Source organism: Athene cunicularia (assembly GCF_003259725.1).
Source record: "Athene cunicularia isolate RWA chromosome 6 unlocalized genomic scaffold, athCun1 chr6_part1, whole genome shotgun sequence".
Taxonomy (NCBI): Eukaryota; Metazoa; Chordata; class Aves; order Strigiformes; family Strigidae; genus Athene; species Athene cunicularia.
In genome coordinates, this window is record NW_020799105.1 from 8,811,019 (window position 1) to 8,827,407 (window position 16,389).

A 16,389-nucleotide genomic window follows, 5' to 3' on the forward strand; every position below is an offset into this window, starting at 1 on the left:
GCCGCCGCGGGGCTCCTCCGCCAAGGCCTCCGTGAGAGCGGGCGGCAGCGGCCCTGCCTGGAACAGACAGTGACACCCGCAGTTTGAATCCAGCCCTCCCTTTTAACTGTTTGTTGTTGTTGTTTTGGTTTTTGGGTTTTTTGGGGTTTGTTGGGTTTTTTTTTGTAATTCTTTTCAGTTTCAGGACCCACCTGTGCTCTGCAGCCTTCCAAAATATGTGAAGGAGCTCACGGTGAGTCCCTGGCTCACCATTTGAATGGTAACACCCTACTGAAATCCCGTATCTAAAGCAATTACATTCTGTACACTCCAATACTTGTATTGTAAAGACACCTGAAAAATAATCACCCGAATCACTGCTTCATTAGGTCTCTGTATTCTCCGTGAAGTACCTAAATTCACACCCTAGATGCTCTATGAATTAACCTTCCGAACTTCTCAAGGGATAAAGCTGGGTTTCTCCTTTCCCCTCTGGAATTGTTGAACACCCTCAAACGTTCCCCGGTGGAAAACCGCAAACCCAGCCAAGCTGGACCTAAAGTGCAGTATGCACCTGGCAACTGTGCCATCACAAATTTACCCCCCTGTTTCTAAGCACCCACGGGCTGCTGTGCTAAGTAAGCCTTGCTGGGCATTGCCTTTGCAGTCAAGCCTTCTGCAACACAAGAAGGAGAATTTCTTTTCACCTCCAATATGTGGGAGTGATTTTGTTGCTTCCTGCCCCTCTGTGTAAAGGCTGTGGGCTGGGAATCGTCTAAACCGGAGGAGTGGCTGTTGGCACCCATTTCGTGATCCAGGGAGAAAGACCTGGCATCTGGAGTGATAATGGATAGGAAAGATTTTGTTGCCAGTCCCCCTGAGGCTGCTGTTACCTTCAGAATGACAGGTGTGGATGACCAATATATGCTTAATGCTTTCGATCCCTTTGTCTTTCTTCTGGGGAGTTCAGAACAGTGTATCAAACCCATTCCCCAACTGAAACACTGAATCTTCTGTGAGATTTAGGAAGTTGACCCTTGCTCTGTAAACTCTGTGTGTGCCCCTGTTCTCCCATTTCTTTCTAATTTGTTGGTAGGACTTGTACTGGCAACCTATTACAGAAGCATCAATCAAATCAGCTCCTAAAATGGCTTGTTAGACTGCTGTGTTGATGCATACATTTTTAAGAGATTTGGAGGGAGAAAGTTTAGAAGCAAGCAGTGCCACTGAAATTGTCTGTGGCCGATTTTGTTAATTCTGGAGTAAGCAGGAGCAGAGTAGCAAATACACATGAACATTCAGAGTACAGTTTTTGGAACTATGCAGCAAATGCCACAAGCTTTTAAAATATGTTTAGATATCTTTAATCACAGAATCTCCCTGCTTGGTGCCGAAGGAAGGTCAGGTCTACAAGGCCATTCAAGATAGCTCAGTAGATCATGCAAAAGTTAAGACTTCCATTTATGGGCTGTTGTGTGTAGGTATTTAAGAAGCTACAGGGTAGCAGCAAATAACTTTGGCCTCTGGGAGACATAATTTTGTACACAGTGTTATTAATTGTTCTCACTGCAGATCCTAGCAATGTTGCATAAAAGCAAAGTAGAACAAGTCCCTAAGTCCTTGCCCCAAAGTGCTCTACTATTAAATAAAAGAGAACAAATTACAACAGAGCTTTACAACAGAACACCAGAACAATACTCGTCTCAGAACCCCAGCAGTCTGTTGGCAATTTTTTTGTAGTCATTGTATCTAAGGGCAATGAAGATAAATAGGTTGCACTTCTTTAGAAGTTCTTAATGGAGCTTCAGCCAAATACATGGATGAAAGCACTTTGCTGCTCTTTTGAAAATGTAACTAGTGGAAAATAGACACTGGCATCATTAACAGGTTAAAAATAGGAGTCAACCTTTAGATGCTGAATGAGAAGCTCATATAAGCTATGAAACTCCTTTAAAAAAAAGAGACAAATCCCTTATGCTGTCTTAGACTATGGAGAGAATGATTGTGGGAGAGAGGTGAGTGAAATAACAGTCTAGGAAAGTAATTTTTAGCCATCTTTCTCAACAGAGATGAATGGAGAAGAACTGAATTTGTGAAAACCAGACAAATGTGTTAGAAACTGAGATATGAGTGGGTGAGAGTTTCATAAAAATGTTTTAGCTGTGTAGGTATCTCAGGTCATGGATCAGGAAAAATATGTAAGTAAAATACTAAAAATAGTAGTGCCATGATCAGCACTAATACCAACTCAAGTATGTGGTGTCATGCAGACAAATGGGTAAGGGTTTATGACATGGGACTCAGGTGATCTGAGTCTGTGGACCAGTTCCTTGAATGAGACTCTCTGTGATCATCTCTTTGTCAGCTCTAACCACAATTATTTGTTCTTCAGATTGGCTGTTGCCCTGGGCATTTTCTATACCAGTTTAGAACCATTTTGGAAAGCATTAGAGGTTAAAGTGTTAACACAGGTAGAAATACAGACTTGGCACTCAAATAGTTCTAGGCTATAAACTCCAGGGCAAAGACTATTACGTTTCATAACCATAACAACGTTTTTTATGGCTAAGGTTTCAATGAATACATGTTAGGCCAGTGCTCAGATTTTTCTGAAAAAATAAAACTCTGAAAAACATCATATGGGAGCTAATTATTTGGTTCCTCCTGTTGATCTCATTGCACTTCCCTAATCACCAAATACACCTTTTATTTAGTTAGGTTCAATGTAACTGAATCGTGCTCTAAACCCATTATTCTAAAGCACAGGATCAGTACATTGAGAGAGTTGTAAAGAAATGCACTAAGACCTTCCACAGTTATCACTATAACTATGAAGATGTATTTTTCATATATTTAAACTGAAGGACATTTTTTATCTTCTCTTTCTGGTATTTCCTGTACTGCTTTTATGTAATCAGTACCAGCTGTATTGTTAATACAGCTCCCAGCAATGTAGATTTCCAGCTCAAGTAATTGACAGCTTTCTCCACTGACCTCATCCTCTATTGAGGCATCCTCTCTAAAACACTTTCCACAGACACACTCTTACTGTTTGCATACTCATGTCTGGTTACTGTATTTCAGATTACATTTGGGTCTCTGTCCATCCATTGTTCTGGAGTTTCTGGAAATTAATGTGGTGATGTTGCTAAAGTATTATGAAATGTTTTCCTGATCACTCTGTCATCTACAGTGAGAGCATGATTTTTGCAGAGCATCTTTTTTATTTAATGTTCATGCTTGTTTGTCACTAACTGTCCTTCCATCAGTACCTAAATACTGCTCTTGTTTTACAATCTTAACAAAATCTCAGGGATCTATACAGCTCACTAAGGTTTTGGTGAGATGCCTGCTGACTTTAGCCAGCTTGTGGTCTCCTCTGTTCATTTTTTGTTCACTACTCTCTTAATTCTCTCAGGAGTACGGTTACTCCTTTAAGGACATACTCTGCTGAGCAAGGTCTTCCCTGCAAATGAATTTTCCATGAAAAAGCTAATAATGCAGTCCCTTCAAACTCTCTATTTGTGGGTGGTGTCAGCACTGCCCTTGCTGTGACCACACTGCCCTAACATACTCTCAGATAAAACTCTTAAAAATAGATGAGGGAGCCCAAATAATTCCTCTGCCTGATCATTCAGCAAAGATTTTCCACAAATGATCTTTCATCTGTACTGGTGCAACTGCTTCCCTAAACTTGTCTGTGGCAGTACCTTTTCCTTTAAGGCCTTTGGCTTATATATTGTATCTGTTTCACATCTCTCCATCTGATCATGTTTGTTTTCAAATCTGGGTGCAGTCTTTAGAAGTTGTGTGTCATTAAAACCAGCTAGTACCAATCACTGTTAACTGCTGCCTCATTTTGCAGTGAGGCATGCTGTGTTGCCTCTGGATCTATTGCCCCAATAAACATCACATCTGTGACCTCAGCTCATTCTCTTCTATGGACCTCTGTGTTTCTCTCTTGGGAAGCACGTTTTTTGCAGAGGGATTTTCTTTACCTTTTGAACACACTTTACCATGTGCTGGCAATTTTGCTTTTAATGGGATGATTCGTGCTCTACTACTTGCACCCCTTTCCCAGTTTTCTTCCCTCTTGGCTCAGTGTGCAGTTTGTAGCAAACTTTGCACTTCCTTCTCTCTTCTAAAGCAACATATCCTCTGATCAAATGAATTCAGGAGCTACTGTTTAGTGTAATCATCCACCTGGCCTTTCTATCAGGTATCATCCAAACCCCACTTCAGATGATTAAAAGACCCTTTCTGATGCAAGTGACTTTGGATTGGACCTTTTAGTATTTAACCCGATAAGGATAGATTGTACCTTGCAGAGTAGTTGATGACATCATGTTTTCAATGTTTTGTCTACGTAGAGGAAAAATAAGTTCTATTTCAAAAGACCTCTGTTGATCTTACAGTCACAAAATCAAACTGTATCCTACATCTCACAAAAAGGCAAAACAAAACAGAAAAGACTCCATATCCTTTTGTGAACTGACCTGTGAAAGCTATAGCATGCATATCTATCGTTGCTTTTCATGTAACAGAATGCACTTTGATCCATGGGCTCTAAGCTGTCTTGGCACAACTGAAGCAGGACTTTGTTGTGAAATTTATGCTTGTGATAACAGATTACTTTACACAGCAGAACGAACATCTTGCCTTACAACCTATGCAGTGCTGCTTAAAGATAGCAGGAGCGCATTATGGCATTATCTAGGGACTACTACTTTCACTCTTACAAACTTCCAGTGAAGTAAGTGGGATTACACACTTGAGTAACGTAAGCAGAATTCATTCTCAGATGTTTTCAACAGATCTGTGTGTAGACTTCACAAAAGACTGACTATTGTAACATTTTTTCAATAAACATCCATCATTGACTTTACATATTTCACTGCTGGATTTTCTGCTTAATTTTAAAATTTTCTGTTTACTATTTTAACATTTTTAGTCTACCCAAAAAGTAAACAAAGGAAGAGGTGAAGGTGTTTCACAGACACAACTGCTTCAGGCAACTGTCAAATGTAAAATTCAGTGGAAAGCTTCAGCATGTCTCTAGTTTAACTCGGTTAAGGAATGCTGCAAAAACAGGTGTTGTCTGACACAAGCAATAATTATCTTTCACCTTGATGGATGTTAGTTTAATCTGTTTTTTACATGGTAGCTAGGTCTCAGCTGGGTTAATGCCAGAAAGCAGATGAGATGTTTTGCGTACTTTATGTATGACAATACCCCAGACGGTTTTATCTCCCCTTTTTTATTTATTATATGGAACAGTTTTAATAGTCTCGGTGGTTTATCCATTATATTTTAACTCTAGATTCATTTTATGTTACACTATCAATGTATTTTAAAAGAGCACACAGTTAAACTGTTGGCCGTTGAGTACTGGAAGAAAAGAGATTAATGAATGGAATATGCTTCTAAAATATGGATGGTTAACTATGCAATGTTCACAAAGCAAAATGGCTTAAGTACAAGATTAGAGGAACAAACTTAAAAAAAAGCAACAAACAAACAAAAACCTCTTGTCATTCCTTTGCATATATTTAAACTAGAGGAAAAAACCCTGTAAATTCTATTTTCCATCCAAAACGCTTTATTACTTTCTAATATCCAGTGATTACATAACATCCTTCATCATATTAAGCCATTCCAAACTAGACTACACCTTTCCTATGCTCTCAGGGAGACTTTCTAGTGCTGTGGGCATGGGAATGGTCTATAAACCATGCTAGCATTGAACTTGGTACCATTTCAGGGATTCTCTTTGCATAAACAGTGTTTTAACGGTTTCTTCAAGGTGTTAGGCAATAAATACAGCAAGTTAAACAAAAGGCACGCAGGGCCTCCTGGTCTGGCAATGTTTTCTACAAAGGTTAAATTAATAGATGTGTGGTACACCACCCCTGATGTCAGATTCTTGATGGTATTTTTTTCTTGTTCACATGCATGATGTTATTTCACACTAGCACTCATACTAGTCACAGTTGGCTGGTGACTGATACCAAAATGTATACAAGTACATGCTACTTTCCACCAGATTTTGTTGTCCAATCAAGTGCCCTTTTTTTCTCAGGAGCTCCTAATGGATACATTTTCTGAACACCTTTGTGAATCAGCTACCTTCAGGAATGAGGTCAACATTCAGTGGTGGGCCACTACTTCTCTAATTTACATTCCACCTCTTAATAGCTCTCACATGACACTGAATTTCAGCATGACAGTAGCATTACGTGCTGAAAATGGCAGGTTAATGGTAGCAGCACTGGTTGCCTCTAAACATACACATTACTTGTGTACACATCAACTGTAGAGAACAGCCATGGTTTAAATACTCTCCTTGTAATATAGACTGGTTTTGTGGCATGTGAAGACTGTGAAGCTTGTTTAACTGGCATTAAAAATTTACATCTAGTCCTCAGCTTCCTAATTCTTTCTCTTAAGGAAACTTGAGCTGAAAGTTTTAAAAACTTTGGCATAAATATGCTTCTCTCCATAGTGTGCATGCCCTAAGATTCTCACTCATTTCACCACAAGACAACTACCATTACTCTGGTGTTATGGTATTACGCTATCACAATATGAAAGCACTGGTCCAAAGGACAGCACAGAGTAGGACCAGAAGACATAACTACCTGAAAACCTGTGTTGAAAGCAGACTGTGGTCTGCAGAGCTTACAGATACACAGGGGAAAATTGTTCCAAAGTAATATTCCTGAAAAAGATTATTATAAATTATTTCTTAGCCCCCATGAAAGCAAAGTACTGAAGGAACATGTAGAACTCTATAAAGTTACCAGTAAATTTGAATGCTCTAGGCTGGTGGTAAATTTTGTAACTCTGCAGTTGTCTTCAGAAAAAACAAAAGTCAAGTAATGCAGATGAAAATATCACAAAGTGCAAAAAACATTACAAGAAAGACTTAAATAGAAAGGCAGAAGCCTATCCATTCATCATAGAACAGAAAAAATGGAAAAATAACAGAGCAACCTTCAAAGTCGAGGAATTTTGATTTCAGTTGAGTACCTTCATGCAAAAAATATGGAAGTATCATTGAGTTATTTAAAAATCCTATCCCATGTATGTTTTCACTCCTTACTATTAAAGTGTGTAATACTTCTCCAATATACTCATGCTTCTCCAGCAGGAAATAATACCAGGATTATGTTTTCATTTCTAGAGGACAGTTCAAAACAAAATAAAACAAAAATGCCTGCATTTGAGGTCAGCATTTTATGTATTGGTTATACAAACATAGTTTGAGTTGTACATCCATTTTTTCATCTTTCAGGTTCCCCATTTCAGCATGACCCTCAAAGCACAAACCTTGCTCAGAGTACAATGCTTGGCAGATGATTTTACACTCTATGGAAAAGAAACAAAAGATAAAAAGAGATGACCATGTGTGCTTAGGTATTTAATAAAAATACTTACGGACTTCTTTTAATTAAAAATAAAGTGTAAGTCTTACAGCAGGTGCCAGAAATTTCTGTGAAATACATTCATATGAAAGATTGGCCAGCTTTCAATATGGAATCTGGTTCTATTTTGTCAAAGTTTTTAAGATGGCATTATGATTTATTTAGCAGCAGCTGGAGATATCATTACTAACATGTGTGCCCCTCCCAGGGTAAGTGTCGGAAACACTCAGCAGGCACCTCAGATACAGTATTAATGTTTTGGAATGTTGATACAATAGACAAAGTCCATACATGCAAAGCAAGAGAAGAAAAAACTGCATAGATAGAAAATACAACAAAGCAAAAGGACTCAGATTTGTACAATTCATAATTTAATCCAAAACCTCAGGAATTTCAGACTATGTAGAATCCTATGTCTTTAAAGAGTTTTCCTTTAAAATATTGAGATAGAAACCATATATAAAGCACAGTAAACATACTAAAACTCCAGTAGTTAGCACTCAAGTTGAGGAGTTGAAAATCTGTGTTGAAACATGTCACTCACCAGAAGACTGGGGCAGTTTAAAACTGAAGCATGCTGAACCATATGCGAAATGGGAATAATAATACTTACTTTCCTAATTAAGAAAAATGCAACGAAAATGCATTAGGACTGCAGTACTTGGGTATTAGATTCATAGTGACCACGGAGAGGACAGACCAATTTTAAAATATATCTTAGATGGTGCTGTTCAGGGAGCTTTTTAGAAGTTTGGGAGTGAAAATTGCAAAAGAATGATTGAGCTCTGTATATTCATGGCACAGAAGCATAGCCACACTCACATCTTCTCCAGGTACAGATGGCAAATGTGGAGGAGTTGCAAACCTCTCAAGAACCTGTAAAAATATTTAACTTTAGACAATTATCAAAAAAATTATTCAAACCCTGGAAAAATGCCAGTCTGCATCAGAATGACATGAATAAAAGAGTTAACAGAATCAGTGAACTCTGGGTAAAATCTTAAAAAGAATAAGGAATAACTCAAGAGGACTAATACAAGGAAATGTGGCACCATTTCTTAAATGTTTTTAAGTAAAAGTTAAAGTCCCAAAGAAGGAGAAAAACCAAATACCATTCAGAGATTTACTTTAGGGAGCCCATGGAATATATGGTAGAAATACAAAGTCAGTAAAGTTCATGAAGAGTAGAAGACCAATGTGAGACAGATAACCTTTCTCTTTTTTTTTTTTTTTTTCATATAAAACCACAAAGAACTAGAACATATTGTCAAGCTGATGCTACTGTGCACCACTTTAAAGAAAGACTCAGTTAATCCTTTATTCAAAATCAGCAAATTTAGAATTGAGGGGGAAAGGGGGAGAGAAAACATTATTTCTAACATTACTCTAAACAACACAAGGACTGTCAAAAATAAACAATAATATTTATGAAAAAAGTCAAAAGTTGAATTGCAAAAAGAAATTATTTCTTTCCCTCTCCTACTTCCTCAAAAAGGTCAAAAAAAATTGGAGACCTGGAGATTTCTGTAAGGAAATAGGGATAAGAAACACCTTCCCAGTGCAGAAACAATACCAAGAGAAGCAATGTAGACAATCCTGATTGCTACTGCATGCTTGGGTGCACGTGCCTTGTGGAAGGTTGATTACTGTCCCTGGTCATATCTTAACATAACTTGACTGTTGAATAGTAGCTGCTGAATGAGTACTGAAAACTGTAGAGGCAACTACTGCTAAACTTTGAGAAATTCCAGATAAGGAGTACATTTCCTCCTCCAGCACACCTGGACTGATATGAATGTACTATCAAGGGTACTTTAGGCTTATCTGGGATAATGAAGCTCTAAAGAAATTACACAAGGCTGACCAGCTCAAACTTTTTTGGAGGGGAAGGATGACCATGAGTTGTTTTCTTCTTTTTCTCTTTCTTTTAGACTTACTGATTAGCAGCAATTTTTCTCCTTTTGACTTGTGAATGAACTGTTCATTGCTGGAAATGGATTAGAAGCAGATTTTTCTGCTTTGCTGCTCAGAAGATCACATTCAACACACCACCGCCTTTATGTAGTCTTCAATAACATCATGTCACTAGCATGGCTAAAATTAAGAGAGTATAGAACAATTAAAGATAAACATTAATCTGCTTAGATTTGGTAGGCTTCAGAAAATATAACACAGCTTACCACCCCCCACCATTCTACCCTCCCAAAACTATGTACTGGAATATGTAAAAAATTAATTGGAAGAAATTTTGACAGCAGGCAGATGTTATCTTCAGTTTTGTGAACTGATTGGATCCACGACCTTGGAATTGTATCCTTGTTTTAGGAAGACAGTCTCTCCCTTCCTGTGTAGTCAGTCTACAATTTAGATTTGAATTAGATTTTTGATGTGATATCGCTGTTGAAAGCTATTACCTTCTTTTGTTTCCCACCATTTAAAGAGATGTATGATAGTGAAAAAAACTTTTTTAATTACATAACCTTGTCCTATCATGGTTTCAAAACAATAGTCTTTAAAATATAGCTGTAATGTAATTATTTCTAGCATTTGTTCCTTATTACAGATCTCATTATGCATTATATATCACTTTGACACTGAAGAATATGACCTATATTTTTTACTTTTAATAAATAGATTTTAGTACTTCATACTTCTTTGCCTAAAGAGCACATATTTACCAGAAACAAATACTTTGCACATGTAATAATATTTATCTATGTAGTTAACATCACTGGCATTTTATTACTGAACAAAGCATTAAATATGAAAAGAGAAATATTTTTCACTTATAGGCAAAACCCCAAGTGGAAATATACTTTCTGTCGTTTTAAAGAAGGAGCTGCAGGATTACAAAAGGAACACAAATGTGTGAACTTTTTTCTTCCCTTGTCTTGCAGCTGATCTACTTAGATGGGTCATTTTGACATCCCTATGAAAGCAATGAAACTCCTGCATCAAGGAAATTGCCTATGATTAAGGGATAATGTGAAAGGATGTTTAAACTTTTTTTCTAGCCCACCTAACACATGTTAATGACCATCAAAAGTTTTTACCCTTTCTTGCTAAATGCAAGACAAGACCTTCTATCGTCTTCTAAAAAAATTACCTTGTCCATTGTTCCTTATGTATTTGACTCGAAACACAAATGCATACACAAACACTAGAACAGAATATATAGTCTATCTTTTCGTGCCACATGAATTTACTAACTAGTCAGAAATTATTTAGCTAGCAGTTATTGGATTTTATTGAAAGAACAATATATATGCAAGATCAAATTACATACCTACTAAACATATGAAATATGTACACAGCAGAGACAAAAACTGTTACAGCTGTATATCTGTTGAAAGAAATAATACTGGCATTTAATAACAAACTATTAAATAATTTAATAATTTATTTTGACTACAAAATATTAATATGAAATTAATGGAGTGTGCTAGTTTACTAGGGAGGCTACAAAAAGGTATACTTAATTTTTTCCATGTTTTGCACATATCCTCACTGTTATTGACAGCTCCACTAATTTTTAATTCACTCTATTGAATTCACTCCATTATGGAACAAGTTTATATAGGTTCACTTATTGTGTGATTACTGAACATGGTATGTATACATAAGAGTTTAAATTATGCTAAATTTATGCCTGTGATTTAATTTCATATACCTATCACAGATCCATTGCTTTAAATGCTTTAAGTGACTTACAGCAAAAAATACCTTGTAAGATTTGAAGAGATGAGAAAAGAGGACAGTAGCTCAGACTGAACTTCTGGGAATCGCTGTAAAACTATTTCCCTAACAAATTTTGATAGTAAATGCTTGCGTTCTAAAACATGGTGATGACTGATTTTGGGTGATGTCTCAGGAGGCACATTCAGCAACATGTTACAGGAAAACACCAATCTTCCTTTATCAAATGCCAAAGAAGAAAGCTGAGGCTTTGGTCACTCTGGAAATGGATTATGTAGGTAATCCATTAAAGGTTTATGGAAAAGGAGAACTATTCCTGCACCACAGGGATACAGATATTAAAGGTTAGTAGTAAACAATATGCTCTTATACTAATATTTATTTTCTCAAGTAAGTCAGATGTTTAGCAGTGCTATTACAGCATTGGCATACTTCATGATTTCTTCTTTCTTCTTTTTGGAGAGAACATCCAGATTAAACAAAACAGCCCCAAAAGTCCTCAGTTGCATTTTTTATCTGTTTACATTCAGATTGGCTATGTTATTAATTGTACTGCCTTCTGGAGTAACTGAAGCTGGGTAAGGCAGGTGTAAAACCTAATGAGTGCTGTTTCATACACTAGGTTTCAAATGTCCCTGAGTTTTAGAAGTAGGACATTTTAAAGAGAATCACTCATTCAACTCCATACTGAAGGCATAAAACTAATATTTTGAAAACCTCTAATTCAAAGACCTGTTATCTTTGCTTGACCTTATTTCCTGTCATTGGCAAGAAGTGAGTTGCTTTTATTCACCCTAATAGCCATATAGTATAACCCTTGCTGTGAACAACTGCTATTTATGCATCCCTTTGTAGAATGCTCCAATCTTGGGAAGTCATATGTCTGCCTCAGAAGGGTCATTTACAAACAGCCTCTTGTTTGACCTAAGGGATACATCACATCGCCTCGCCCTGTACTTTTTACCTTGTATACTGTACTTCCTCCCTCTCATGTTAACATGGCACAGGTGGTTCCTGTGGTTCAAAACCAGGTGTCTAAGTCTGAAGTCATCTGCAAAATTGTTTACCTTCTTATAATTTTTAGCTGGATTTTAGAAGTTATAAAAATGCAGTTATTTTTCTTTGAGGAGGAAAAACCTATTTATCATGGCTTCTTTCCATTTTGTAAAGAAAAGATTTTGGTGCCTTACCAGACATATTTGTCATCTGACCAAATATGAGACCAAATCACATACATACTCCCTTTTCCAGAGAATTATTAATGATGTCATTGGTCTAAAAAAATATATAGAAAAAAACAAGTACTAGGAGTCTGTATCTGAAGAATTATAAACCTTTTTTACTATTAAAAGAATGGCTAATATACAAATTACAGAAGGTATTTTAGAAGAGGGTCCAAGCATGAAAACCTTTTGAAGCCTCTCTACTTTTCAATCATATTTTTTTCGATAATATAGAGATAGCTTTGTATAAGATGTCTGCTTAAGACTGTCCATAGCAAAAAAATATTTCTCTTTTTCTTTCTCAATTCTGTTGTGCTTCACAGAGATCTAGATCTCAAAAGAACATAAAATCATAAAATGATACAGAAATGTAGGTATTAGTGTATACATGAAGGCGTTAGTATACACATCATCTCTATGTAATTAGGAGACTACTCATATTTTTTGAAGCATGTTTTTCTATTAAGCTAGAATAATCAACAGTAATCAACTATTAAGCTAGAATAATCAACTTCTATTAATCAGCTATGTCAAGTTCCTATTACAAAGATTTGATCAGTCAATAAATAAAGATGAGGCACAACTGTAGTCACAAGAATTTTTTCATCAGCTTTGAAAGATTTTCATTAATTTGATTCTGAGTGGAGAAACCAACAGACAAAAAAAGCAAGTCAGACAAGCATTTAAAAGAAAAATTATCCTGCTACTGCATTCTATCCCCTCTATTATGGGAGGAATTAGCTATTGAATATTGCACTGATGTACCACAAAGCTGCATCTGTTAACAATACCATCATCCATATTTGAAATGCACACAATTTTAATTTTTCCTGACAAGTTAAGGATTGTTTCATAAGAAATTGTGCAGAACTAACATATGAAGCTCAGCTCTACCAGTGAGAATTCATAATAAATATATCAGAGTGGGTGAGACATTTTATGATGGTTTGTTTTGAGAAAAAAAAAAAAAATCTGGGCACAGAAAAAGCCTGCATCAGAGCACTTGATGCTATGCTTTGTAAGTAGTTGCTAGTTAAGATAGAGAGGGTAGGAGTTGAGAGAGTTGTGAGGTGGATGAGAATTTTGCTAGGTGGGAGGTGCTGAAAGAAGGAATATTTGGTCAGAGGTGGTTAGAGGAGAAATTACTACTGTAATCTCAATGATTATCTCGTTTCATAAGACAACAAAAAGGTGGTGGTGTCCAAAAGAGAATGATCAGAACAGCACACAAGAAACACATGCTCTTCAAGACTACAGTAGCAAAAGTGGATGAAAAGTAATACATAAAGTACAAGTATATATTTAGCAACTATTAATGAGAATTTAAATTAGATTAAGGGTCTCATCAGCTAGAAACAACAGAAGGAAAAGAAAAAACCAAAAAAAACCAAAAAAACCCCACAACCCAGGAGATATTAACTGATTATGGAAAGACTGAGTCACCAACATGACATGGCTGTGAAAAGCCAAAAGTGATCTTGGAACATATGAGGCAAAGCATTTCCACTGGAAATAGTCAACTATTCATAACACTGGAGAAGGTGTTGTTCAAGCCTCATCTGGAATACTGTTCACATTAGCCCACATTTTAAATTAGTCTTTGTTCAAAACTGAATGACTGAAAAGAAGACTTGCTGCACTGACAGGATTCTGGAGAAGAGAAAGAAAAAGCTCATGTGATGCAATAGAGTGAAGTCTTCTAGGATAGTTCTCTATAAATAAAAGAATAAACAAATACTCAAAATGGGAAAAATCTTTAATTTAAAAACTGAACTAGTGCAAGAATAAATAGGTATAATATAGCTTTGAGCAATTTTTTTCTGGATTTCAAAGAAGGTTTTAACTATTAGAAAAGTGGCATTCAATAAGAGTTTTCCATTAAGAATGGTGGAAGCAAAAAGATATCTGTTTTTAAGACTGATTTTGATACATTTTGAGAATGGGTTTTCTGACAAGATAGTTACCTGTAACAGCAGTATCAAAGAAGGTCCTGTCTAGTCCAGTGCTATGATAACATATATTGCTTATGATAAAAAATACTAGCTCTGATATGAAAATTACCACATTGCTGCCAAAACAGTTATCTGTAAAATAACACCTGCAAGGTATTGACATATTAATATAGTTTCTCTTAAAATTAAAATCTAGAAATAACAGTTCTTTCTCTCCCCACTTCCTCCCACCACTTGCATCAGCAGATACTAAACTTGGCAAGAACCACTTCACCAAGCAATAGGCACGGTAGGAATACATTATACAAACTGTTGACCTGGTTATATTGAAAGTTCAGTATATCATTACTTCCAAAAGAAAACATACCTTAGGATGTGGTGAAGTGAAGAAAGATCTTTTTACAGTCAGTGTGAATATTTTAGTTTCTAGGTTTTGTGGCACATGATGATATTATGCTAGGGAGTCGTTAGTCTGTAGTGTATGACTTACTGCCCAGTCCTGCTGTTTTAACTCAGACCTATCACAACTCCTTTTCAGACAAGGCAATTCTTTTACATTAATTGTGCATTTGAGTAAGGAATGCAAAATTGGATCCCCATTTACTACACTGAAATAACATGAACAAACCAAATAGGGTATGAGAGAACACGGAATTTATATTTTTCATTGATTCAGTCCATAACACAGCTGTTTTCCAGATTTAACTCTCATTTTCTGAATTCTCCTACTACTTGATAAATCACTCAGAAAGGTTTGGGTCTATGAATATCTTTTATTCAATTCCTCTTTCCAAGTAGAGATAATAGTGGACAATGTTCACATTCAGGCACAGAAATATTGATAGCCCATTAGGAAATCTGAGCATTTCTGCAGTAAGCCAGTGTTGCTGCTGCTTGCCTCACTCCTGTCAGTTTTAACTACTATTCCCAGGACCACAACGAGCAAGTATGCTCCCCGGTGCATTAGTCTATACTGTCGTCATAGGAAACAATTGAACTAAATCACAGAGAGTAAGACTTGAGCCTTTGGAACTAGGGTCCCTAGGAGGTTAGCTTTCATCTTTGAAGCATTGTCCTCTCCAAAATCAAACTCACTCATTGTTAGAAAGGTTGGGTGTTTGTTATCCAGTGCTAAGGTCATAGATGGCAATGTAAAAAGCAGATAGATTTGAACACATCAACTCCACGCTCATCTAGCCATGTCACCACCATAATAGCCAAAATGACAATACTAAACTCATCTTCAGCCTAATCAAGCTTTCTTCAAAAGACATACAACTTCACAGAAGGTATAGTCAAGCCCTTCACTTTCAGACAAGCACCCCAACACCTGTGTTAGAATCCTGCTTCCTGGTCAGACCAGTGAATACTTACAGTCTTGCTCTGGCATAATTGTTCCAGGCAAAATCAAATTTCTCCTCCAGAGTTGAGCTCTACATCATGCTGCTGGAGGCTCTGTGGTTAGGAATGCGTTCCCAGCCAAGGTACAACTTATGATTCCTAAATCTTGGATGGCAACTTTCATTAGTAGGCAATTAGATGAAAAGGAGACAGCACTGCGATTTTCCCTCTTTCATGTGATATCCTGAGCATACCTTGTAGCAAAACAATGCATCTAGGGCCCTCAACACCTGTAGATTATTGAGCATAAAGATGAGGCAGAAAATAGTCTTGTAGACTCCTAGTCCATACTTCAGATTCCTAGATACAATGACAAAATTTTAAATACCAACAAAATAAACAAAGATAGGGTCTTTATATGGCTCCTGAGTAAAGACTGCATTGCTAGAGAAATCCTGCCAAACCTTTTGGCTAGATACAGAATAGTTTTTCAAATTCAAGTTTAGTCTTGCTATCAACTCAAATGGGGTTCTCTCACATGTTACACCTTCCTTTTGCACATAACACTGCATGGTCCCTGTGTTAGACAATGCCATCTTGCCATATCATTATCAATTAAGTTGGTTTGACTGTTTTAGCAATTTCACATCATCAATTTATAATAAAATATGTAACAGGGTTTGTTTGGTTTTGTTGTTTTGAAAGACTTGGGTATAATTCAGCAAAAAGGTAAAAATAATGCAGCAGCCTACAAATACTGACAAGACCCCAGTT